The sequence below is a fragment of the Lactuca serriola genome, chromosome 1 (genome assembly GCF_051521515.1).
Source record: "Lactuca serriola cultivar US96UC23 chromosome 1, Lser_US96UC23_V15, whole genome shotgun sequence".
NCBI lineage: Eukaryota > Viridiplantae > Streptophyta > Magnoliopsida > Asterales > Asteraceae > Lactuca > Lactuca serriola.
Window position 1 is genome coordinate 206,749,367 of NC_136408.1, and position 18,767 is coordinate 206,768,133.

The 18,767-nt window shown below is 45.3% G+C and overlaps 47 non-coding genes and 6 pseudogenes across 47 annotated transcripts; all 53 read left to right on the forward strand.

The window, feature by feature from the left end:
- The first annotated feature begins 179 nt into the window (after positions 1 to 179).
- LOC145073715 (5S ribosomal RNA) lies at positions 180 to 298 on the forward strand. The gene has a single exon (XR_013691516.1). It is a non-coding gene; the product is annotated as a 5S ribosomal RNA (ribosomal RNA).
- Positions 299 to 532: 234 nt separating this feature from the next.
- Positions 533 to 651, forward strand: LOC145085364 (5S ribosomal RNA). The gene has a single exon (XR_013699765.1). It is a non-coding gene; the product is annotated as a 5S ribosomal RNA (ribosomal RNA).
- A 232-nt stretch (positions 652 to 883) lies between these two features.
- Positions 884 to 1,002, forward strand: LOC145080430 (5S ribosomal RNA; annotated as a pseudogene).
- Positions 1,003 to 1,235: 233 nt separating this feature from the next.
- LOC145085682 (5S ribosomal RNA) lies at positions 1,236 to 1,353 on the forward strand. The gene has a single exon (XR_013700073.1). It is a non-coding gene; the product is annotated as a 5S ribosomal RNA (ribosomal RNA).
- Positions 1,354 to 1,584: 231 nt separating this feature from the next.
- Positions 1,585 to 1,703, forward strand: LOC145079368 (5S ribosomal RNA). Its single transcript, XR_013694885.1, has one exon. It is a non-coding gene; the product is annotated as a 5S ribosomal RNA (ribosomal RNA).
- A 118-nt stretch (positions 1,704 to 1,821) lies between these two features.
- Positions 1,822 to 1,940, forward strand: LOC145075801 (5S ribosomal RNA). The gene has a single exon (XR_013692515.1). It is a non-coding gene; the product is annotated as a 5S ribosomal RNA (ribosomal RNA).
- Positions 1,941 to 2,171: 231 nt separating this feature from the next.
- Positions 2,172 to 2,302, forward strand: LOC145077442 (5S ribosomal RNA; annotated as a pseudogene).
- A 214-nt stretch (positions 2,303 to 2,516) lies between these two features.
- LOC145085254 (5S ribosomal RNA) lies at positions 2,517 to 2,635 on the forward strand. The gene has a single exon (XR_013699663.1). It is a non-coding gene; the product is annotated as a 5S ribosomal RNA (ribosomal RNA).
- Positions 2,636 to 2,849: 214 nt separating this feature from the next.
- LOC145085798 (5S ribosomal RNA) lies at positions 2,850 to 2,968 on the forward strand. The gene has a single exon (XR_013700185.1). It is a non-coding gene; the product is annotated as a 5S ribosomal RNA (ribosomal RNA).
- Positions 2,969 to 3,198: 230 nt separating this feature from the next.
- On the forward strand, positions 3,199 to 3,317 carry LOC145084909 (5S ribosomal RNA). Its single transcript, XR_013699333.1, has one exon. It is a non-coding gene; the product is annotated as a 5S ribosomal RNA (ribosomal RNA).
- A 233-nt stretch (positions 3,318 to 3,550) lies between these two features.
- On the forward strand, positions 3,551 to 3,669 carry LOC145078833 (5S ribosomal RNA). Its single transcript, XR_013694364.1, has one exon. It is a non-coding gene; the product is annotated as a 5S ribosomal RNA (ribosomal RNA).
- A 233-nt stretch (positions 3,670 to 3,902) lies between these two features.
- Positions 3,903 to 4,021, forward strand: LOC145073896 (5S ribosomal RNA). Its single transcript, XR_013691592.1, has one exon. It is a non-coding gene; the product is annotated as a 5S ribosomal RNA (ribosomal RNA).
- A 233-nt stretch (positions 4,022 to 4,254) lies between these two features.
- Positions 4,255 to 4,373, forward strand: LOC145080075 (5S ribosomal RNA; annotated as a pseudogene).
- Positions 4,374 to 4,599: 226 nt separating this feature from the next.
- LOC145078868 (5S ribosomal RNA) lies at positions 4,600 to 4,718 on the forward strand. Its single transcript, XR_013694398.1, has one exon. It is a non-coding gene; the product is annotated as a 5S ribosomal RNA (ribosomal RNA).
- A 234-nt stretch (positions 4,719 to 4,952) lies between these two features.
- LOC145079393 (5S ribosomal RNA) lies at positions 4,953 to 5,071 on the forward strand. The gene has a single exon (XR_013694908.1). It is a non-coding gene; the product is annotated as a 5S ribosomal RNA (ribosomal RNA).
- A 118-nt stretch (positions 5,072 to 5,189) lies between these two features.
- LOC145078862 (5S ribosomal RNA) lies at positions 5,190 to 5,307 on the forward strand. The gene has a single exon (XR_013694391.1). It is a non-coding gene; the product is annotated as a 5S ribosomal RNA (ribosomal RNA).
- Positions 5,308 to 5,539: 232 nt separating this feature from the next.
- LOC145077453 (5S ribosomal RNA) lies at positions 5,540 to 5,658 on the forward strand. The gene has a single exon (XR_013693201.1). It is a non-coding gene; the product is annotated as a 5S ribosomal RNA (ribosomal RNA).
- Positions 5,659 to 5,872: 214 nt separating this feature from the next.
- Positions 5,873 to 5,991, forward strand: LOC145078820 (5S ribosomal RNA). The gene has a single exon (XR_013694351.1). It is a non-coding gene; the product is annotated as a 5S ribosomal RNA (ribosomal RNA).
- Positions 5,992 to 6,219: 228 nt separating this feature from the next.
- LOC145084910 (5S ribosomal RNA) lies at positions 6,220 to 6,338 on the forward strand. Its single transcript, XR_013699334.1, has one exon. It is a non-coding gene; the product is annotated as a 5S ribosomal RNA (ribosomal RNA).
- Positions 6,339 to 6,801: 463 nt separating this feature from the next.
- LOC145075939 (5S ribosomal RNA) lies at positions 6,802 to 6,920 on the forward strand. The gene has a single exon (XR_013692553.1). It is a non-coding gene; the product is annotated as a 5S ribosomal RNA (ribosomal RNA).
- A 227-nt stretch (positions 6,921 to 7,147) lies between these two features.
- On the forward strand, positions 7,148 to 7,266 carry LOC145084911 (5S ribosomal RNA). The gene has a single exon (XR_013699335.1). It is a non-coding gene; the product is annotated as a 5S ribosomal RNA (ribosomal RNA).
- A 235-nt stretch (positions 7,267 to 7,501) lies between these two features.
- Positions 7,502 to 7,620, forward strand: LOC145079157 (5S ribosomal RNA). The gene has a single exon (XR_013694679.1). It is a non-coding gene; the product is annotated as a 5S ribosomal RNA (ribosomal RNA).
- A 234-nt stretch (positions 7,621 to 7,854) lies between these two features.
- On the forward strand, positions 7,855 to 7,973 carry LOC145073902 (5S ribosomal RNA). Its single transcript, XR_013691593.1, has one exon. It is a non-coding gene; the product is annotated as a 5S ribosomal RNA (ribosomal RNA).
- Positions 7,974 to 8,206: 233 nt separating this feature from the next.
- On the forward strand, positions 8,207 to 8,325 carry LOC145079948 (5S ribosomal RNA; annotated as a pseudogene).
- A 225-nt stretch (positions 8,326 to 8,550) lies between these two features.
- Positions 8,551 to 8,669, forward strand: LOC145074256 (5S ribosomal RNA). Its single transcript, XR_013691771.1, has one exon. It is a non-coding gene; the product is annotated as a 5S ribosomal RNA (ribosomal RNA).
- Positions 8,670 to 8,903: 234 nt separating this feature from the next.
- On the forward strand, positions 8,904 to 9,022 carry LOC145080116 (5S ribosomal RNA; annotated as a pseudogene).
- Positions 9,023 to 9,141: 119 nt separating this feature from the next.
- LOC145075838 (5S ribosomal RNA) lies at positions 9,142 to 9,259 on the forward strand. Its single transcript, XR_013692529.1, has one exon. It is a non-coding gene; the product is annotated as a 5S ribosomal RNA (ribosomal RNA).
- Positions 9,260 to 9,492: 233 nt separating this feature from the next.
- LOC145085359 (5S ribosomal RNA) lies at positions 9,493 to 9,611 on the forward strand. Its single transcript, XR_013699761.1, has one exon. It is a non-coding gene; the product is annotated as a 5S ribosomal RNA (ribosomal RNA).
- A 214-nt stretch (positions 9,612 to 9,825) lies between these two features.
- Positions 9,826 to 9,944, forward strand: LOC145076355 (5S ribosomal RNA). The gene has a single exon (XR_013692657.1). It is a non-coding gene; the product is annotated as a 5S ribosomal RNA (ribosomal RNA).
- Positions 9,945 to 10,174: 230 nt separating this feature from the next.
- Positions 10,175 to 10,293, forward strand: LOC145084912 (5S ribosomal RNA). Its single transcript, XR_013699336.1, has one exon. It is a non-coding gene; the product is annotated as a 5S ribosomal RNA (ribosomal RNA).
- Positions 10,294 to 10,756: 463 nt separating this feature from the next.
- Positions 10,757 to 10,875, forward strand: LOC145073230 (5S ribosomal RNA). The gene has a single exon (XR_013691294.1). It is a non-coding gene; the product is annotated as a 5S ribosomal RNA (ribosomal RNA).
- A 228-nt stretch (positions 10,876 to 11,103) lies between these two features.
- On the forward strand, positions 11,104 to 11,222 carry LOC145084913 (5S ribosomal RNA). The gene has a single exon (XR_013699337.1). It is a non-coding gene; the product is annotated as a 5S ribosomal RNA (ribosomal RNA).
- A 233-nt stretch (positions 11,223 to 11,455) lies between these two features.
- Positions 11,456 to 11,574, forward strand: LOC145079288 (5S ribosomal RNA). Its single transcript, XR_013694810.1, has one exon. It is a non-coding gene; the product is annotated as a 5S ribosomal RNA (ribosomal RNA).
- Positions 11,575 to 11,808: 234 nt separating this feature from the next.
- Positions 11,809 to 11,927, forward strand: LOC145073909 (5S ribosomal RNA). The gene has a single exon (XR_013691596.1). It is a non-coding gene; the product is annotated as a 5S ribosomal RNA (ribosomal RNA).
- A 234-nt stretch (positions 11,928 to 12,161) lies between these two features.
- LOC145079427 (5S ribosomal RNA) lies at positions 12,162 to 12,280 on the forward strand. The gene has a single exon (XR_013694941.1). It is a non-coding gene; the product is annotated as a 5S ribosomal RNA (ribosomal RNA).
- A 226-nt stretch (positions 12,281 to 12,506) lies between these two features.
- On the forward strand, positions 12,507 to 12,625 carry LOC145077066 (5S ribosomal RNA). The gene has a single exon (XR_013692931.1). It is a non-coding gene; the product is annotated as a 5S ribosomal RNA (ribosomal RNA).
- A 233-nt stretch (positions 12,626 to 12,858) lies between these two features.
- On the forward strand, positions 12,859 to 12,977 carry LOC145080117 (5S ribosomal RNA; annotated as a pseudogene).
- Positions 12,978 to 13,096: 119 nt separating this feature from the next.
- On the forward strand, positions 13,097 to 13,214 carry LOC145078548 (5S ribosomal RNA). Its single transcript, XR_013694100.1, has one exon. It is a non-coding gene; the product is annotated as a 5S ribosomal RNA (ribosomal RNA).
- Positions 13,215 to 13,450: 236 nt separating this feature from the next.
- LOC145085360 (5S ribosomal RNA) lies at positions 13,451 to 13,569 on the forward strand. The gene has a single exon (XR_013699762.1). It is a non-coding gene; the product is annotated as a 5S ribosomal RNA (ribosomal RNA).
- Positions 13,570 to 13,783: 214 nt separating this feature from the next.
- Positions 13,784 to 13,902, forward strand: LOC145076360 (5S ribosomal RNA). The gene has a single exon (XR_013692658.1). It is a non-coding gene; the product is annotated as a 5S ribosomal RNA (ribosomal RNA).
- A 228-nt stretch (positions 13,903 to 14,130) lies between these two features.
- LOC145084914 (5S ribosomal RNA) lies at positions 14,131 to 14,249 on the forward strand. Its single transcript, XR_013699338.1, has one exon. It is a non-coding gene; the product is annotated as a 5S ribosomal RNA (ribosomal RNA).
- Positions 14,250 to 14,712: 463 nt separating this feature from the next.
- LOC145079293 (5S ribosomal RNA) lies at positions 14,713 to 14,831 on the forward strand. The gene has a single exon (XR_013694815.1). It is a non-coding gene; the product is annotated as a 5S ribosomal RNA (ribosomal RNA).
- A 228-nt stretch (positions 14,832 to 15,059) lies between these two features.
- On the forward strand, positions 15,060 to 15,177 carry LOC145085508 (5S ribosomal RNA). Its single transcript, XR_013699906.1, has one exon. It is a non-coding gene; the product is annotated as a 5S ribosomal RNA (ribosomal RNA).
- A 235-nt stretch (positions 15,178 to 15,412) lies between these two features.
- LOC145078866 (5S ribosomal RNA) lies at positions 15,413 to 15,531 on the forward strand. Its single transcript, XR_013694396.1, has one exon. It is a non-coding gene; the product is annotated as a 5S ribosomal RNA (ribosomal RNA).
- Positions 15,532 to 15,765: 234 nt separating this feature from the next.
- LOC145073916 (5S ribosomal RNA) lies at positions 15,766 to 15,884 on the forward strand. Its single transcript, XR_013691599.1, has one exon. It is a non-coding gene; the product is annotated as a 5S ribosomal RNA (ribosomal RNA).
- Positions 15,885 to 16,117: 233 nt separating this feature from the next.
- LOC145079428 (5S ribosomal RNA) lies at positions 16,118 to 16,236 on the forward strand. Its single transcript, XR_013694942.1, has one exon. It is a non-coding gene; the product is annotated as a 5S ribosomal RNA (ribosomal RNA).
- A 225-nt stretch (positions 16,237 to 16,461) lies between these two features.
- LOC145074263 (5S ribosomal RNA) lies at positions 16,462 to 16,580 on the forward strand. The gene has a single exon (XR_013691772.1). It is a non-coding gene; the product is annotated as a 5S ribosomal RNA (ribosomal RNA).
- Positions 16,581 to 16,814: 234 nt separating this feature from the next.
- On the forward strand, positions 16,815 to 16,933 carry LOC145079394 (5S ribosomal RNA). Its single transcript, XR_013694909.1, has one exon. It is a non-coding gene; the product is annotated as a 5S ribosomal RNA (ribosomal RNA).
- Positions 16,934 to 17,051: 118 nt separating this feature from the next.
- On the forward strand, positions 17,052 to 17,169 carry LOC145075844 (5S ribosomal RNA). The gene has a single exon (XR_013692531.1). It is a non-coding gene; the product is annotated as a 5S ribosomal RNA (ribosomal RNA).
- Positions 17,170 to 17,402: 233 nt separating this feature from the next.
- On the forward strand, positions 17,403 to 17,521 carry LOC145085697 (5S ribosomal RNA). Its single transcript, XR_013700088.1, has one exon. It is a non-coding gene; the product is annotated as a 5S ribosomal RNA (ribosomal RNA).
- A 214-nt stretch (positions 17,522 to 17,735) lies between these two features.
- On the forward strand, positions 17,736 to 17,853 carry LOC145079140 (5S ribosomal RNA). The gene has a single exon (XR_013694663.1). It is a non-coding gene; the product is annotated as a 5S ribosomal RNA (ribosomal RNA).
- A 228-nt stretch (positions 17,854 to 18,081) lies between these two features.
- LOC145074979 (5S ribosomal RNA) lies at positions 18,082 to 18,200 on the forward strand. The gene has a single exon (XR_013692227.1). It is a non-coding gene; the product is annotated as a 5S ribosomal RNA (ribosomal RNA).
- A 227-nt stretch (positions 18,201 to 18,427) lies between these two features.
- LOC145084915 (5S ribosomal RNA) lies at positions 18,428 to 18,546 on the forward strand. Its single transcript, XR_013699339.1, has one exon. It is a non-coding gene; the product is annotated as a 5S ribosomal RNA (ribosomal RNA).
- The last annotated feature ends 221 nt before the right edge of the window (positions 18,547 to 18,767 follow it).

An 18,767-nucleotide genomic window follows, 5' to 3' on the forward strand; every position in this document is an offset into this window, starting at 1 on the left:
TTTTTTTTCCTTTCTTTCTTGCTATTTCTATGCTCGGGTGCCTTCCGGTTTATGGTTGATGGTTTTCGTATTTTTGGAACGGAGCCGATCGGTCACGTGGATCCCACGCCCCGCGTACAAAAACAAAGGAGATTATGCGTCTTGTAACACATAAAAGCAATAAACCTGGATATTATTTTGGGTGTGATCATAACAGCACTAATGCACCGGATCCCATCAGAACTCCGCAGTTAAGCGTGCTTGGGCGAGAGTAGTACTTGGATTGGTGACCCCCTGGGAAGTCCTCGTGTTGCACCCTCTTTTTCGTTGTCCGTTTGCATTTTTTTTTTTACATTTTACATGTTGTTTTTTGGTTTTTTTTCCTTTCTTTCTGGCTATTTCTATGCTCGTGTGCCTTCCGGTTTATGGTTGATGGTTTTCGTATTTTTCGAACGGAGCCGATCGGTCACGTGGATCCCACGCCCCGCGTACCAAAACAAAGGAGGTTCTGCGTCTGGTAACACATAAAAGCAATAAACATGGATAGTATTTTGGGTACGATCATACCAGCACTAATGCACCGGATCCCATCAGAACTCCGCAGTTAAGCGTGCTTAGGCGAGAGTAGTACTAGGATGGGTGACCCCCTGGGAAGTCCTCGTGTTGCACCCCCTTTTTCGTTGTCCGTTTGCGTTTTTTTTTTCCATTTTACGTGCGGCTTTTAGGTTTTTTTTCTTTTCTTTCTTGCTATTTCTATGCTCGGGTTCCCTCCGGTTCATGGTTCATGGTTTTCGTATTTTTGGAACGGAGCCGATCAGTCACTTGGGTCCCACGCCCCGCGTACCAAAACAAAGTAGGATCTGCGTCTTGTAACACATAAAAGCAATAAGATGGATAGTATTTCGTGTGCTATCATACCATCACTAATGCACTGAATCCCATCAGAACTTCGCAGTTAAGCGTGCTTGGGCGAGAGTAGTACAAGGATGGATGACACCCTGAGAAATGCTCGTGTTGAACCCTCTTTTTCGTTGTCCGTTTGCATTTTTTTTTAACATTTTACGTGCGGTTTTTTGGTTTTTTTTCCTTTCTTTCTGGCTATTTCTATCCTCGGGTGCCTTCCGGTTTATGGTTGATGGTTTTCGTATTTTTGGAACGGAGCCGATCGGTCACGTGGATCCCACGCCCCGCGTACAAAAACAAAGGAGATTCTGCATCTTGTAACACATAAAAGCAATAAACATTGATATTATTTTGGGTGTGATCATAACAGCACTAATGCACCGGATCCCATCAGAACTCCGCAGTTAAGCGTGCTTGGGCGAGAGTAGTACTAGGATGGGTGACCCCTGGGAAGTCCTCGTGTTGCACCCCTTTTTCGTTGTCCGTTTGCGTTTTTTTTTCCATTTTACGTGCGGTTTTTAGGTTTTTTTTCCTTTCTTTCTTGCTATTTCTATGCTCGGGTTCCCTCCGGTTCATGGTTCATGGTTTTCGGATTTTTGGAACGGAGCCTATCGGTCACTTGGGTCCCACGCCCCGCGTACCAAACCAAAGTAGGCTTTGCGTCTTGTAACACATAAAAGAAATAAACAAGGATAGTATTTCGTGTGCTATTATACCAGCACTAATGCACCGAATCCCATCAGAACTTCACAGTTAAGCGTGCTTGGGCGAGAGGAGTACAAGGATGGGTGACCCCCTTGGAAGTGCTTGTGTTGCACCCTCTTTTTCGTTGTCCGTTTGCATTTTTTTTAACATTTTACGTGCGGTTTTTTGGTTTTTTTTCCTTTCTTTCTGGCTATTTCTATGCTCGGGTGCCTTCCGGTTCATGGTTATTATTTTGGGTGTGATCATAACAGCACTAATGCAGCGGATCCTATCTGAACTCCGCAGTTAAGCGTGCTTGGGCGAGAGTAGTACTAGGATGGGTGACCCCATGGGAAGTCCTCGTGTTGCACCCCCTTTTTCGTTGTCCATTTGCGTTTTTTTTCCATTTTACGCGCGGTTTTTAGGTTTTTTTTCCTTTCTTTCTTGCTATTTCTATGCTCGGGTTCCCTCCGGTTCATGGTTCATGGTCTTCGTATTTTTGGAACGGAGCCGATCGGTCACTTGGGTCCCACGCCCCGCGTACCAAAACAAAGTAGGCTCTGCGTCTTGTAACACATAAAAGCAATAAACATGGATAGTATTTTGTGTGCTATCATACCAGCACTAATGCACCGGATCCCATCAGAACTCCGCAGTTAAGCGTGGAGTTAAGCGTGCGTGGGCGAGAGTAGTACTAGGATGGGTGACCCCCTGGGAAGTCCTCGTGTTGCATCCCCCTTTTTCGTTGTCCGTTTGCGTTTGTTTCTAGATTTTACGTGCTTTTTTTCCTTTCTTTCTTGCTATTTGTATGCTCGGGTGCCCTCCGGTTCATGGCTGATGGTTTTCGTATTTTTGGAACGGAGTCGATCGGTCACGTGGGTCCCACGCCCCGCATACCAAAACAAAGGAGTCTTCTAACACATAAAAACAATAAACATGGATAGTATTTCGGGTGCGATCATACCAGCACTAATGCACCGCATCCCATTAGAACTCCGCAGTTAAGCGTGCTTGGGCGAGAGTAGTACTTGGATGGGTGACCCCCTGGGAAGTTCTCGTGTTGCACCCCCCTTTTTCTTTGTCCGTTTGCGTTTGTTTCTAGATTTTACGTGTTTTTTTTCCTTTCTTTCTTACTATTTCTATGCTCGGGTGCCCTACGGTTCATTGCTGATGGTTTTCGTATTTTTGGAACGGAGCCGATCGGTCACGTGGGTCCCACGCCCCGCGTACCAAAACAAAGGAGTCTTCTAACACATAGAAACAATAAACATGGATAGTATTACGGGTGCGATCATACCAGCACTAATGCACCAGATCCCATCAGAACTTCGCAGTTAAGCGTGCTTGGGCGAGAGTAGTACTTGGATTGGTGACCCCCTGGGAAGTTCTCGTGTTGCACCCTCTTTTTCGTTGTCCGTTTGCATTTTTTTTTTTACATTTTACATGTTTTTTGGTTTTTTTCCTTTCTTTCTGGCTATTTCTATGCTCGTGTGCCTTCTGGTTTATGGTTGATGGTTTTCGTATTTTTGGAACGGAGCCGATCGGTCACGTGGATCCCACGCCCCGCGTACCAAAACAAAGGAGGTTCTGCGTCTGGTAACACATAAAAGCAATAAACATGGATTGTATTTCGGGTGCGATCATACCAGCACTAATGCACCGGATCCCATCAGAACTCCGCAGTTAAGCGTGCTTGGGCGAGAGTAGTACTAGGATTGGTGACCCCCTGGGAAGTCCTCGTGTTGCACCCCCTTTTTAGTTTGTCCGTTTGCGTTTTTTTTTTACATTTTACGTGCGGTTTTTTGGTTTTTTTCCTTTCTTTCTTGCTATTTCTATGCTCGGGTGCCCTCCGGTTCATGGTTCATGGTTTTCGTATTTTTGGAACGGAGCTGATCGGTCACATGGGTCCCACGCCCCGCGTACCAAAACAAAGAAGGTTCTGCGTCTTGTAACACATAAAAGCAATAAACATGGATAGTATTTCGTGTGCTATCATACCATCACTAATGCACCGAATCCCATCAGAACTTCGCAGTTAAACGTGCTTGGACGAGAGTAGTACAAGGATGGGTGACCCCCTGGGAAGTCCTCGTGTTGCACCCTCTTTTTCGTTGTCCGTTTGCATTTTTTTTTAACATTTTACGTGCGGTTTTTTTGTTTTTTTTCCTTTCTTTCTGGCTATTTCTATGCTCGGGTGTCTTCCGGTTTATGGTTGATGGTTTTCGTATTTTTGGAACGGAGCCGATCGGTCACGTGGATCCCACGCCCCGCGTACAAAAACAAAAGAGATTATGCGTCTTGTAACACATAAAAGCAATAAACATGGATATTATATTGGGTGTGATCATAACAGCACTAATGCACCGGATCCCATCAGAACTCCGCAGTTAAGCGTGCTTGGGCGAGAGTAGTACTTGGATTGGTGACCCCATGGGAAGTCCTCGTGTTGCACCCCCTTTTTAGTTTGTCCGTTTGCATTTTTTTTTACATTTTACGTGCGGTTTTTTGGTTTTTTTTCCTTTCTTTCTTGCTATTTCTATGCTCGGGTGCCCTCCGGTAAATGGTTCATGGTTTTCGTATTTTTGGAACGGAGCCGATCGGTCACATGGGTTCCACGCCCCGCGTACCAAAACAAAGAAGGTTCTGCATCTTGTAACACATAAAAGCAATAAACATGGAGAGTATTTCGTGTGCGATCATACCAGCACTAATGCACCGAATCCGATCAGAACTCCGCAGTTAAGCGTGCTTGGGCAAGAGTAGTACAAGGATGGGTCACACCCTGGGAAGTGCTCGTGTTGCACCCTCTTTTTCGTTGTGCGTTTGCATTTTTTTTTTACATTTTACGTGCTGTTTTTTTTTCCTTTCTTTCTGGCTATTTGTATGCTCGGGTGCCTTCCGGTTTATGGTTGATGGTTTTCGTATTTTTGGAACGGAGCCGATCGGTCACGTGGATCCCACGCCCCGCGTACAAAAACAAAGGAGATTCTGCATCTTGTAACACATAAAAGCAATAAACATGGATATTATTTTGGGTGTGATCATAATAGCACTAATGCACCGGATCCCATCAGAACTCCGCAGTTAAGCGTGCATGGGCGAGAGTAGTACTAGGATGGGTGACCCCCTATTAAGTCCTCGTGTTGCACCCCCTTTTTCGTTGTCCGTTTGCGTTTTTTTTTCCATTTTACGTGCGGTTTTTAGGTTTTTTTTTTCCTTTCTTTCTTGCTATTTCTATGCTCGGGTTCCCTCCGGTTCATGGTTCATTGTTTTCATATTTTTGGAACGGAGCCGATCGGTCACTTGGGTCCCACGCCCCGCGTACCAAAACAAAGTAGGCTCTGCGTCTTGTAACACATAAAAGAAATAAACATGGATAGTATTTCGTGTGCTATTATACCAGCACTAATGCACCGAATCCCATCAGAACTTAACAGTTAAGCGTGCTTGGGCGAGAGGAGTACAAGGATGGGTGACCCCCTGGGAAGTGCTCGTGTTGCACCCTCTTTTTCGTTGTCCGTTTGCATTTTTTTAAACATTTTACGTGCGGTTTTTTGGTTTTTTTTCCTTTCTTTCTGGCTATTTCTATGCTCGGGTGCCTTCCGGTTCATGGTTATTATTTTGGGTGTGATCATAACAGCACTAATGCAGCGGATCCCATCAGAACTCCGCAGTTCAGCGTGCTTGGGCGAGAGTAGTACTAGGATGGGTGACCCCTGGGAAGTCCTCGTGTTGCACCCCCTTTTTCGTTGTCCGTTTGCGTTTTTTTTTCCATTTTACGTGCGGTTTTTAGGTTTTTTTTCCTTTCTTTCTTGCTATTTCTATGCTAAGGTTCCCTCCGGTTCATGGTTCATGGTCTTCGTATTTTTGGAACGGAGCCGATCGGTCACTTGGGTCCCACGCCCCGCGTACCTAAACAAAGTAGGCTCTGCGTCTTGTAACACATAAAAGCAATAAACATGGATAGTATTTTGTGTGCTATCATACCAGCACTAATGCACCGGATCCCATCAGAACTCCCCAGTTAAGCGTGCGTGGGCGAGAGTAGTACTAGGATAGGTGACCCCCTGGGAAGTCCTCGTGTTGCATCCCCCTTTTTCGTTGTCCGTTTGCGTTTGTTTCTAGATTTTACGTGTTTTTTTTCCTTTCTTTCTTACTATTTCTATGCTCGGGTGCCCTCCGGTTCATTGCTGATGGTTTTCGTATTTTTGGAACAGAGTCGATCGGTCACGTGGGTCCCACGCCCCGCGTGCCAAAACAAAGGAGTCTTCTAACACATAAAAACAATAAACATGGATAGTATTACGGGTGCGATCATACCAGCACTAATGCACCGGATCCCATCAGAACTTCGCAGTTAAGCATGCTTGGGCGAGAGTAATACTTGGATTGGTGACCCCCTGGGAAGTCCTCGTGTTGCAACCTCTTTTTCATTGTCCGTTTGCATTTTTTTTTACATTTTACATGTTTTTTGGTTTTTTTCCTTTCTTTCTGGCTATTTCTATGCTCGTGTGCCTTCCGGTTTATGGTTGATGGTTTTCGTATTTTTGGAACGGAGCCGATCGGTCACGTGGATCCCACGCCTCGCGTACCAAAACAAAGGAGGTTCTGCGTCTGGTAACACATAAAAGCAATAAACATGGATTGTATTTCGGGTGCGATCATACCAGCACTAATGCACCGGATCCCATCAGAACTCCGCAGTTAAGCGTGCTTGGGCGAGAGTAGTACTAGGATTGGTGACCCCCTGGGAAGTCCTCGTGTTGCACCCCCTTTTTAGTTTGTCCATTTGCGTTTTTTTTTTACATTTTACGTGCGGTTTTTTGGTTTTTTTTCATTTCTTTCTTGCTATTTCTATGCTCGGGTGCCCTCCGGTTCATGGTTCATGGTTTTCGTATTTTTGGAACGGAGCCGATCGGTCACATGGGTCCCACGCCCCGCGTACCAAAACAAAGAAGGTTCTGCGTCTTGTAACACATAAAAGCAATAAACATGGATAGTATTTCGTGTGCTATCATACCATCACTAATGCACCGAATCCCATCAGAACTTCGCAGTTAAGCGTGCTTGGACGAGAGTAGTACAAGGATGGGTGACCCCCTGGTTGATGGTTGATGGTTTTCGTATTTTTGGAACGGAGCCGATCGGTCACGTGGATCCCACGCCCCGCGTACAAAAACAAAGGAGATTATGCGTTTTGTAACACATAAAAGCAATAAACATGGATATTATATTGGGTGTGATCATAACAGCACTAATGCACCGGATCCCATCAGAACTCCGCAGTTAAGCGTGCTTGGGCGAGAGTAGTACTTGGATTGGTGACCCCCTAGGAAGTCCTCGTGTTGCACCCTCTTTTTCGTTGTCCGTTTGCATTTTTTTTACATTTTACATGTTTTTTGGTTTTTTTCCTTTCTTTCTGGATATTTCTATGCTCGTGTGCCTTCCGGTTTATGGTTGATGGTTTTCGTATTTTTGGAACGGAGCCGATCGGTCACGTGGATCCCACGCCCCGCGTACCAAAACAAAGGAGGTTCTGCGTCTGGTAACACATAAAAGCAATAAACATGGATGGTATTTCGGGTGCGATCATACCAGCACTAATGCACCGGATCCCATCAGAACTCCGCAGTTAAGCGTGCTTGGGCGAGAGTAGTACTAGGATTGGTGACCCCCTGGGAAGTCCTCGTGTTGCACCCCCTTTTTAGTTTGTCCGTTTGCGGTTTTTTTTTTACATTTTACGTGCGGTTTTTTGGTTTTTTTTCCTTTCTTTCTTGCTATTTCTATGCTCGGGTGCCCTCCGGTTCATGGTTCATGGTTTTCGTATTTTTGGAACGGAGCCGATCGGTCACAAGGGTCCCACGCCCCGCGTTCCAAAACAAAGAAGGTTCTGCGTCTTGTAACACATAAAAGCAATAAACATGGATAGTATTTCGTGTGCTATCATACCATCACTAATGCACCGAATCCCATCAGAACTTCGCAGTTAAACGTGCTTGGACGAGAGTAGTACAAGGATGGGTGGCCCCCTGGGAAGTCCTCGTGTTGCACCCTCTTTTTCGTTGTCCGTTTGCATTTTTTTTTAACATTTTACGTGCGGTTTTTTGGTTTTTTTTTCCTTTCTTTCTGGCTATTTCTATGCTCGGGTGTCTTCCGGTTTATGGTTGATGGTTTTCGTATTTTTGGAACGGAGCCGATCGGTCACGTGGATCCCACGCCCCGCGTACAAAAACAAAGGAGATTATGCGTCTTGTAACACATAAAAGCAATAAACATGGATATTATATTGGGTGTGATCATAACAGCACTAATGCACCGGATCCCATCAGAACTCCGCAGTTAAGCGTGCTTGGGCGAGAGTAGTACTTGGATTGGTGACCCCATGGGAAGTCCTCGTGTTGCACCCCCTTTTTAGTTTGTCCGTTTGCATTTTTTTTTACATTTTACGTGCGGTTTTTTGGTTTTTTTTCCTTTCTTTCTTGCTATTTCTATGCTCGGGTGCCCTCCGGTAAATGGTTCATGGTTTTCGTATTTTTGGAACGGAGCCGATCGGTCACATGGGTTCCACGCCCCGCGTACCAAAACAAAGAAGGTTCTGCGTCTTGTAACACCTTAAAGCAATAAACATGGAGAGTATTTCGTGTGCGATCATACCAGCACTAATGCACCGAATCCCATCAGAACTCCACAGTTAAGCGTGCTTGGGCAAGAGTAGTACAAGGATGGGTCACACCCTGGGAAGTGCTCGTGTTGCACCCTCTTTTTCGTTGTGCGTTTGCATTTTTTTTTACATTTTACGTGCTGTTTTTTTTTCCTTTCTTTCTGGCTATTTCTATGCTCGGGTGCCTTCCGGTTTATGGTTGATGGTTTTCGTATTTTTGGAACGGAGCCGATCGGTCACGTGGATCCCACGCCCCGCGTACAAAAACAAAGGAGATTCTGCATCTTGTAACACATAAAAGCAATAAACATGGATATTATTTTGGGTGTGATCATAACAGCACTAATGCACCGGATCCCATCAGAACTCCGCAGTTAAGCGTGCTTGGGCGAGAGTAGTACTAGGATGGGTGACCCCCTAGTAAGTCCTCGTGTTGCACCCCCTTTTTCGTTGTCCGTTCGCGTTTTTTTTTCCATTTTACGTGCGGTTTTTAGGTTTTTTTTTTCCTTTCTTTCTTGCTATTTCTATGCTCGGGTTCCCTCCGGTTCATGGTTCATTGTTTTCATATTTTTGGAACGGAGCCGATCGGTCACTTGGGTCCCACGCCCCGCGTACCAAAACAAAGTAGGCTCTGCGTCTTGTAACACATAAAAGAAATAAACATGGATAGTATTTCGTGTGCTATTATACCAGCACTAATGCACCGAATCCCATCAGAACTTAACAGTTAAGCGTGCTTTGGCGAGAGGAGTACAAGGATGGGTGACCCCCTGGGAAGTGCTCGTGTTGCACCCTCTTTTTCGTTGTCCGTTTGCATTTTTTTTTAACATTTTACGTGCGGTTTTTTGGTTTTTTTTCCTTTCTTTCTGGCTATTTCTATGCTCGGGTGCCTTCCGGTTCATGGTTATTATTTTGGGTGTGATCATAACAGCACTAATGCAGCGGATCCCATCAGAACTCCGCAGTTAAGCGTGCTTGGGCGAGAGTAGTACTAGGATGGGTGACCCCTGGGAAGTCCTCGTGTTGCACCCCCTTTTTCGTTGTCCGTTTGCGTTTTTTTTTTCCATTTTACGTGCGGTTTTTAGGTTTTTTTTCCTTTCTTTCTTGCTATTTCTATGCTCAGGTTCCCTCCGGTTCATGGTTCATGGTCTTCGTATTTTTGGAACGGAGCCGATCGGTCACTTGGGTCCCACGCCCCGCGTACCAAAACAAAGTAGGCTCTGCGTCTTGTAACACATAAAAGCAATAAACATGGATAGTATTTTGTGTGCTATCATACCAGCACTAATGCACCGGATCCCATCAGAACTCCGCAGTTAAGCGTGCGTGGGCGAGAGTAGTACTAGGATGGGTGACCCCCTGGGAAGTCCTCGTGTTGCATCCCCCTTTTTCGTTGTCCGTTTGCGTTTGTTTCTAGATTTTACGTGTTTTTTTTCCTTTCTTTCTTACTATTTCTATGCTCGGGTGCCCTCCGGTTCATTGCTGATGGTTTTCGTATTTTTGGAACAGAGTCGATCGGTCACGTGGGTCCCACGCCCCGCGTGCCAAAACAAAGGAGTCTTCTAACACATAAAAACAATAAACATGGATAGTATTACGGGTGCGATCATACCAGCACTAATGCACCGGATCCCATCAGAACTTCGCAGTTAAGCATGCTTGGGCGAGAGTAGTACTTGGATTGGTGACCCCCTGGGAAGTCCTCGTGTTGCAACCTCTTTTTCATTGTCCGTTTGCATTTTTTTTTTTACATTTTACATGTTTTTTGGTTTTTTTCCTTTCTTTCTGGCTATTTCTATGCTCGTGTGCCTTCCGGTTTATGGTTGATTGTTTTCGTATTTTTGGAACGGAGCCGATCGGTCACGTGGATCCCACGCCTCGCGTACCAAAACAAAGGAGGTTCTGCGTCTGGTAACACATAAAAGCAATAAACATGGATTGTATTTCGGGTGCGATCATACCAGCACTAATGCACCGGATCCCATCAGAACTCCGCAGTTAAGCGTGCTTGGGCGAGAGTAGTACTAGGATTGGTGACCCCCTGGGAAGTCCTCGTGTTGCACCCCCTTTTTAGTTTGTCCATTTGCGTTTTTTTTTTACATTTTACGTGCGGTTTTTTGGTTTTTTTTCATTTCTTTCTTGCTATTTCTATGCTCGGGTGCCCTCCGGTTCATGGTTCATGGTTTTCGTATTTTTGGAACGGAGCCGATCGGTCACATGGGTCCCACGCCCCGCGTACCAAAACAAAGAAGGTTCTGCGTCTTGTAACACATAAAAGCAATAAACATGGATAGTATTTCGTGTGCTATCATACCATCACTAATGCACCGAATCCCATCAGAACTTCGCAGTTAAGCGTGCTTGGACGAGAGTAGTACAAGGATGGGTGACCCCCTGGTTGATGGTTGATGGTTTTCGTATTTTTGGAACGGAGCCGATCGGTCACGTGGATCCCACGCCCCGCGTACAAAAACAAAGGAGATTATGCGTCTTGTAACACATAAAAGCAATAAACATGGATATTATATTGGGTGTGATCATAACAGCACTAATGCACCGGATCCCATCAGAACTCCGCAGTTAAGCGTGCTTGGGCGAGAGTAGTACTTGGATTGGTGACCCCCTGGGAAGTTCTCGTGTTGCACCCTCTTTTTCGTTGTCCGTTTGCATTTTTTTTTACATTTTACATGTTTTTTGGTTTTTTTCCTTTCTTTCTGGCTATTTCTATGCTCGTGTGCCTTCTGGTTTATGGTTGATGGTTTTCGTATTTTTGGAACGGAGCCGATCGGTCACGTGGATCCCACGCCGCGCGTACCAAAACAAAGGAGGTTCTGCGTCTGGTAACACATAAAAGCAATAAACATGGATTGTATTTCGGGTGCGATCATACCAGCACTAATGCACCGGATCCCATCAGAACTCCGCAGTTAAGCGTGCTTGGGCGAGAGTAGTACTAGGATTGGTGACCCCCTGGGAAGTCCTCGTGTTGCACCCCCTTTTTAGTTTGTCCGTTTGCGTTTTTTTTTTACATTTTACGTGCGGTTTTTTGGTTTTTTTCCTTTCTTTCTTGCTATTTCTATGCTCGGGTGCCCTCCGGTTCATGGTTCATGGTTTTCGTATTTTTGGAACGGAGCCGATCGGTCACATGGGTCCCACGCCCCGCGTACCAAAACAAAGAAGGTTCTGCGTATTGTAACACATAAAAGCAATAAACATGGATAGTATTTCGTGTGCTATCATACCATCACTAATGCACCGAATCCCATCAGAACTTCGCAGTTAAACATGCTTGGACGAGAGTAGTACAAGGATGGGTGACCCCCTGGGAAGTCCTCGTGTTGCACCCTCTTTTTCGTTGTCCGTTTGCATTTTTTTTTTAACATTTTACGTGCGGTTTTTTGGTTTTTTTTCCTTTCTTTCTGGCTATTTCTATGCTCGGGTGTCTTCCGGTTTATGGTTGATGGTTTTCGTATTTTTGGAACGGAGCCGATCGGTCACGTGGATCCCACGCCCCGCGTACAAAAACAAAGGAGATTATGCATCTTGTAACACATAAAAGCAATAAACATGGATATTATATTGGGTGTGATCATAACAGCACTAATGCACCGGATCCCATCAGAACTCCGCAGTTAAGCGTGCTTGGGCGAGAGTAGTACTTGGATTGGTGACCCCATGGGAAGTCCTCGTGTTGCACCCCCTTTTTAGTTTGTCCGTTTGCATTTTTTTTTTACATTTTACGTGCGGTTTTTTGGTTTTTTTTCCTTTCTTTCTTGCTATTTCTATGCTCGGGTGCCCTCCGGTAAATGGTTCATGGTTTTCGTATTTTTGGAACGGAGCCGATCGGTCACATGGGTTCCACGCCCCGCGTACCAAAACAAAGAAGGTTCTGCGTCTTGTAACACCTTAAAGCAATAAACATGGAGAGTATTTCGTGTGCGATCATACCAGCACTAATGCACCGAATCCCATCAGAACTCCGCAGTTAAGCGTGCTTGGGCAAGAGTAGTACAAGGATGGGTCACACCCTGGGAAGTGCTCGTGTTGCACCCTCTTTTTCGTTGTGCGTTTGCATTTTTTTTTTACATTTTACGTGCTGTTTTTTTTTCCTTTCTTTCTGGCTATTTCTATGCTCGGGTGCCTTCCGGTTTATGGTTGATGGTTTTCGTATTTTTGGAACGGAGCCGATCGGTCACGTGGATCCCACGCCCAGCGTACAAAAACAAAGGAGATTCTGCATCTTGTAACACATAAAAGTTATAAACATGGATATTATTTTGGGTGTGATCATAACAGCACTAATGCACCGGATCCCATCAGAACTCCGCAGTTAAGCGTGCTTGGGCGAGAGTAGTACTAGGACGGGTGACCCCCTAGTAAGTCCTCGTGTTGCACCCCCTTTTTCGTTGTCCGTTTGCGTTTTTTTTTCCATTTTACGTGCGGTTTTTAGGTTTTTTTTTCTTTTCTTTCTTGCTATTTCTATGCTCGGGTTCCCTCCGGTTCATGGTTCATTGTTTTCATATTTTTGGAACGGAGCCGATCGGTCACTTGGGTCCCACGCCCCGCGTACCAAAACAAAGTAGGCTCTGCGTCTTGTAACACATAAAAGAAATAAACATGGATAGTATTTCGTGTGCTATTATACCAGCACTAATGCACCGAATCCCATCAGAACTTAACAGTTAAGCGTGCTTTGGCGAGAGGAGTACAAGGATGGGTGACCCCCTGGGAAGTGCTCGTGTTGCACCCTCTTTTTCGTTGTCCGTTTGCATTTTTTTTTAACATTTTACGTGCGGTTTTTTGGTTTTTTTTCCTTTCTTTCTGGCTATTTCTATGCTCGGGTGCCTTCCGGTTCATGGTTATTATTTTGGGTGTGATCATAACAGCACTAATGCAGCGGATCACATCAGAACTCCGCAGTTAAGCGTGCTTGGGCGAGAGTAGTACTAGGATGGGTGACCCCTGGGAAGTCCTCGTGTTGCACCCCCTTTTTCGTTGTCCGTTTGCGTTTTTTTTTTTTCCATTTTACGTGCGGTTTTTAGGTTTTTTTTTCCTTTCTTTCTTGCTATTTCTATGCTCCGGTTCCCTCCGGTTCATGGTTCATGGTCTTCGTATTTTTGGAACGGAGCCGATCGGTCACTTGGGTCCCACGCCCCGCGTACCAAAACAAAGTAGGCTCTGCGTCTTGTAACACATAAAAGCAATAAACATGGATAGTATTTTGTGTGCTATCATACCAGCACTAATGCACCGGATCCCATCAGAACTCCGCAGTTAAGCGTGCGTGGGCGAGAGTAGTACTAGGATGGGTGACCCCCTGGGAAGTCCTCGTGTTGCATCCCCCTTTTTCGTTGTCCGTTTGCGTTTGTTTCTAGATTTTACGTGTTTTTTTTCCTTTCTTTCTTACTATTTCTATGCTCGGGTGCCCTCCGGTTCATTGCTGATGGTTTTCGTATTTTTGGAACAGAGTCGATCGGTCACGTGGGTCCCACGCCCCGCGTGCCAAAACAAAGGAGTCTTCTAACACATAAAAACAATAAACATGGATAATATTACGGGTGCGATCATACCAGCACTAATGCACCGGATCCCATCAGAACTTCGCAGTTAAGCATGCTTGGGCGAGAGTAGTACTTGGATTGGTGACCCCCTGGGAAGTCCTCGTGTTGCAACCTCTTTTTCATTGTCCGTTTGCATTTTTTTTTACATTTTACATGTTTTTTGGTTTTTTTCCTTTCTTTCTGGCTATTTCTATGCTCGTGTGCCTTCCGGTTTATGGTTGATGGTTTTCGTATTTTTGGAACGGAGCCGATCGGTCACGTGGATCCCACGCCTCGCGTACCAAAACAAAGGAGGTTCTGCGTCTGGTAACACATAAAAGCAATAAACATGGATTGTATTTCGGGTGCGATCATACCAGCACTAATGCACCGGATCCCATCAGAACTCCGCAGTTAAGCGTGCTTGGGCGAGAGTAGTACTAGGATTGGTGACCCCCTGGGAAGTCCTCGTGTTGCACCCCCTTTTTAGTTTGTCCATTTGCGTTTTTTTTTTACATTTTACGTGCGGTTTTTTGGTTTTTTTTCCTTTCTTTCTTGCTATTTCTATGCTCGGGTGCCCTCCGGTTCATGGTTCATGGTTTTCGTATTTTTGGAACGGAGCCGATCGGTCACATGGGTCCCACGCCCCGCGTACCAAAACAAAGAAGGTTCTGCGTCTTGTAACACATAAAAGCAATAAACATGGATAGTATTTCGTGTGCAATCATACCATCACTAATGCACCGAATCCCATCAGAACTTCGCAGTTAAGCGTGCTTGGACGAGAGTAGTACAAGGATGGGTGACCCCCTGGTTGATGGTTGATGGTTTTCGTATTTTTGGAACGGAGCCGATCGGTCACGTGGATCCCACGCCCCGCGTACAAAAACAAAGGAGATTATGCGTCTTGTAACACATAAAAGCAATAAACATGGATATCATATTGGGTGTCATCATAACAGCACTAATGCACCGGATCCCATCAGAACTCCGCAGTTAAGCGTGCTTGGGCGAGAGTAGTACTTGGATTGGTGACCCCCTGGGAAGTCCTCTTGTTGCACCCTCTTTTTCGTTGTCCGTTTGCATTTTTTTTTAAATGTTACATGTTTTTTGGTTTTTTTCCTTTCTTTCTGGATATTTCTATGCTCGTGTGCCTTCCGGTTTATGGTTGATGGTTTTCGTATTTTTGGAACGGAGCCGATCGGTCACGTGGATCCCACGCCCCGCGTACCAAAACAAAGGAGGTTCTGCGTCTGGTAACACATAAAAGCAATAAACATGGATTGTATTTCGGGTGCGATCATACCAGCACTAATGCACCGGATCCCATCAGAACTCCGCAGTTAAGCGTGCTTGGGCGAGAGTAGTACTAGGATTGGTGACCCCCGGGAAGTCCTCGTGTTGCACCCCCTTTTTAGTTTGTCCGTTTGCGTTTTTTTTTTACATTTTACGTGCGGTTTTTTGGTTTTTTTTTCCTTTCTTTCTTGCTATTTCTATGCTCGGGTGCCCTCCGGTTCATGGTTCATGGTTTTCGTATTTTTGAAACGGAGCCGATCGGTCACATGGGTCCCACGCCCCGCGTTCCAAAACAAAGAAGGTTCTGCGTCTTGTAACACATAAAAGCAATAAACATGGATAGTATTTCGTGTGCTATCATACCATCACTAATGCACCGAATCCCATCTGAACTTCGCAGTTAAACGTGCTTGGACGAGAGTAGTACAAGGATGGGTGACCCCCTGGGAAGTCCTCGTGTTGCACCCTCTTTTTCGTTGTCCGTCTGCATTTTTTTTTTAACATTTTACGTGCGGTTTTTTGGTTTTTTTTCCTTTCTTTCTGGCTATTTCTATGCTCGGGTGTCTTCCGGTTTATGGTTGATGGTTTTCGTATTTTTGGAACGGAGTCGATCGGTCACGTGGATCCCACGCCCCGCGTACAAAAACAAAGGAGATTATGCGTCTTGTAACACATAAAAGCAATAAACATGGATATTATATTGGGTGTGATCATAACAGCACTAATGCACCGGATCCCATCAGAACTCCGCAGTTAAGCGTGCTTGGGCGAGAGTAGTACTTGGATTGGTGACCCCATGGGAAGTCCTCGTGTTGCACCCCCTTTTTAGTTTGTCCGTTTGCATTTTTTTTTACATTTTACGTGCGGTTTTTTGGTTTTTTTTCCTTTCTTTCTTGCTATTTCTATGCTCGGGTGCCCTCCGGTAAATGGTTTATGGTTTTCGTATTTTTGGAACGGAGCCGATCGGTCACATGGGTTCCACGCCCCGCGTACCAAAACAAAGAAGGTTCTGCGTCTTGTAACACATAAAAGCAATAAACATGGAGAGTATTTCGTGTGCGATCATACCAGCACTAATGCACCGAATCCCATCAGAACTCCGCAGTTAAGCGTGCTTGGGCAAGAGTAGTACAAGGATGGGTCACACCCTGGGAAGTGCTCGTGTTGCACCCTCTTTTTCGTTGTGCGTTTGCATTTTTTTTTACATTTTACGTGCTGTTTTTTTTTCCTTTCTTTCTGGCTATTTCTATGCTCGGGTGCCTTCCGGTTTATGGTTGATGGTTTTCGTATTTTTGGAACGGAGCCGATCGGTCACGTGGATCCCACGCCCCGCGTACAAAAACAAAGGAGATTCTGCATCTTGTAACACATAAAAGCAATAAACATGGATATTATTTTGGGTGTGATCATAACAGCACTAATGCACCGGATCCCATCAGAACTCCGCAGTTAAGCGTGCTTGGGCGAGAGTAGTACTAGGATGGGTGACCCCCTAGTAAGTCCTCGTGTTGCACCCCCTTTTTCGTTGTCCGTTTGCGTTTTTTTTTCCATTTTACGTGCGGTTTTTAGGTTTTTTTTTTCCTTTCTTTCTTGCTATTTCTATGCTCGGGTTCCCTCCGGTTCATGGTTCATTGTTTTCATATTTTTGGAACGGAGCCGATCGGTCACTTGGGTCCCACGCCCCGCGTACCAAAACAAAGTAGGCTCTGCGTCTTGTAACACATAAAAGAAATAAACATGGATAGTATTTCGTGTGCTATTATACCAGCACTAATGCACCGAATCCCATCAGAACTTAACAGTTAAGCGTGCTTGGGCGAGAGGAGTACAAGGATGGGTGACCCCCTGGGAAGTGCTCGTGTTGCACCCTCTTTTTCGTTGTCCGTTTGCATTTTTTTTAACATTTTACGTGCGGTTTTTTGGTTTTTTTTCCTTTCTTTCTGGCTATTTCTATGCTCGGGTGCCTTCCGGTTCATGGTTATTATTTTGGGTGTGATCATAACAGCACTAATGCAGCGGATCCCATCAGAACTCCGCAGTTAAGCGTGCTTGGGCGAGAGTAGTACTAGGATGGGTGACCCCTGGGAAGTCCTCGTGTTGCACCCCTTTTTTCGTTGTCCGTTTGCGTTTTTTTTTTCCATTTTACGTGCGGTTTTTAGGTTTTTTTTCCTTTCTTTCTTGCTATTTCTATGCTCAGGTTCCCTCCGGTTCATGGTTCATGGTCTTCGTATTTTTGGAACGGAGCCGATCGGTCACTTGGGTCCCACGCCCCGCGTACCAAAACAAAGTAGGCTCTGCGTCTTGTAACACATAAAAGCAATAAACATGGATAGTATTTTGTGTGCTATCATACCAGCACTAATGCACCGGATCCCATCAGAACTCCGCAGTTAAGCGTGTGTGGGCGAGAGTAGTACTAGGATGGGTGACCCCCTGGGAAGTCCTCGTGTTGCATCCCCCTTTTTCGTTGTCCGTTTGCGTTTGTTTCTAGATTTTACGTGTTTTTTTTCCTTTCTTTCTTACTATTTCTATGCTCGGGTGCCCTCCGGTTCATTGCTGATGGTTTTCGTATTTTTGGAACAGAGTCGATCGGTCACGTGGGTCCCACGCCCCGCGTGCCAAAACAAAGGAGTCTTCTAACACATAAAAACAATAAACATGGATAGTATTACGGGTGCGATCATACCAGCACTAATGCACCGGATCCCATCAGAACTTCGCAGTTAAGCATGCTTGGCGAGAGTAGTACTTGGATTGGTGACCCCCTGGGAAGTCCTCGTGTTGCACCCTCTTTTTCATTGTCCGTTTGCATTTTTTTTACATTTTACATGTTTTTTGGTTTTTTTTCCTTTCTTTCTGGCTATTTCTATGCTCGTGTGCCTTCTGGTTTATGGTTGATGGTTTTCGTATTTTTGGAACGGAGCCGATCGGTCACGTGGATCCCACGCCCCGCGTACAAAAACAAAGGAGATTATGCGTCTTGTAACACATAAAAGCAATAAACATGGATATTATATTGGGTGTGATCATAACAGCACTAATGCACCGGATCCCATCAGAACTCCGCAGTTAAGCGTGCTTGGGCGAGACTAGTACTTGGATTGGTGACCCCCTGGGAAGTCCTCGTGTTGCACCCTCTTTTTCGTTGTCCGTTTGCATTTTTTTTACATTTTACATGTTTTTTGGTTTTTTTCCTTTCTTTCTGGATATTTCTATGCTCGTGTGCCTTCCGGTTTATGGTTGATGGTTTTCGTATTTTTGGAACGGAGCCGATCGGTCACGTGGATCCCACGCCCCGCGTACCAAAACAAAGGAGGTTCTGCGTCTGGTAACACATAAAAGCAATAAACATGGATTGTATTTCGGGTGCGATCATACCAGCACTAATGCACCGGATCCCATCAGAACTCCGCAGTTAAGCGTGCTTGGGCGAGAGTAGTACTAGGATTGGTGACCCCCTGGGAAGTCCTCGTGTTGCACCCCCTTTTTAGTTTGTCCGTTTGCGTTTTTTTTGACATTTTACGTGCGGTTTTTTGGTTTTTTTTTCCTTTCTTTCTTGCTATTTCTATGCTCGGGTGCCCTCCGGTTCATGGTTCATGGTTTTCGTATTTTTGGAACGGAGCCGATCGGTCACATGGGTCCCACGCCCCGCGTTCCAAAACAAAGAAGGTTCTGCGTCTTGTAACACATAAAAGCAATAAACA